A 1,168-nucleotide genomic window follows, 5' to 3' on the forward strand; every position below is an offset into this window, starting at 1 on the left:
AGTCTTGGGTAATATTGGAATAAGCTATTAAACTAATAATTAATAACCAATATTGTAGGTAAATAAGATGTTTTTATGCTTAATAATTTTAACAAAATAATCTTTTATGTGCACAATATTGTATTAAATACTGAAAAAACAAATAGAAAGTTACAGTTGATTGCTTTTCGTCCTGATAAAGTGGAAACTGAATTTTATAGATGCCAGCATACATCCATGTTTTTGGCGACAATGCTGTACGTGAAGTTGTAGCTGATTTTTTGATTGGGGCAGTAGCAGCAGAGGCGGTGACCGTGGTGGAGGAAAAACCAAAAACAATAAACATCTTCGTAAGCATATTCATTATTATTCTATTTATTGTATTACAACTAAATTGACAGTATCTTTGACCTATGAGAACTACAAGTGTGCAAAACGTGTGATAACTTTATTTTTAAATTTTGAATTTATATTTTAAGTCCATAATTCTGCTAAAACTGAAGTGTTAAGATAAATTATGGATTGTTATAAATTTAAGATTTTTCACTTGACACTCTTTGAATGATGGGGCGATACTGCCTTGTTACTGGGAAAAGCAGTAACTACAAAAATTATTTTTCTAGGAAATTGAACTTAAGTGTTTTTGTAATTTTGTAATCAAAGTGAGGATTATAAATATTTATAAAAAGCATGCTTAAATTAATCAATTTTATAAAAGAAATAATTAAGAATTTTTTTAAATTAAAATATTGCTTTATTTTATCAGCGATCAATGTCACTTTATGATGTATATGGAAAGTAGACTTGGTATCTCATATTATACCATTGAAAAAAATCACTGCTGTAGCAGTAGTGTCCATTTCTGGTCGGTTTTCGAGCACTGCTATAGCAGTGCTATTACATATGAATTCAAAAGTGTCCCCTGGCATCACCAAACAAAAATACTGCTACAGCAGTACTCCTTCATGATTGTCCGTCAATGTGAAAGAACTTGGCTTTTTAACAACCGGGGAAAACAAAATACAGCCATTTCACGGAGATGATCAGAATTAGTTTTTTTTTTTTATGAATAATCAAGCACACTCACAGTATTGTAAGGACCAACCATTTACAAAACCTTTTGCAATATACTGTACCAATAAATTGTTTACCACAAATAATGTAAATTAATTTAACTTAAAAATGAAAC

This window comes from Acyrthosiphon pisum, chromosome X (genome assembly GCF_005508785.2).
Source record: "Acyrthosiphon pisum isolate AL4f chromosome X, pea_aphid_22Mar2018_4r6ur, whole genome shotgun sequence".
Taxonomy (NCBI): Eukaryota; Metazoa; Arthropoda; class Insecta; order Hemiptera; family Aphididae; genus Acyrthosiphon; species Acyrthosiphon pisum.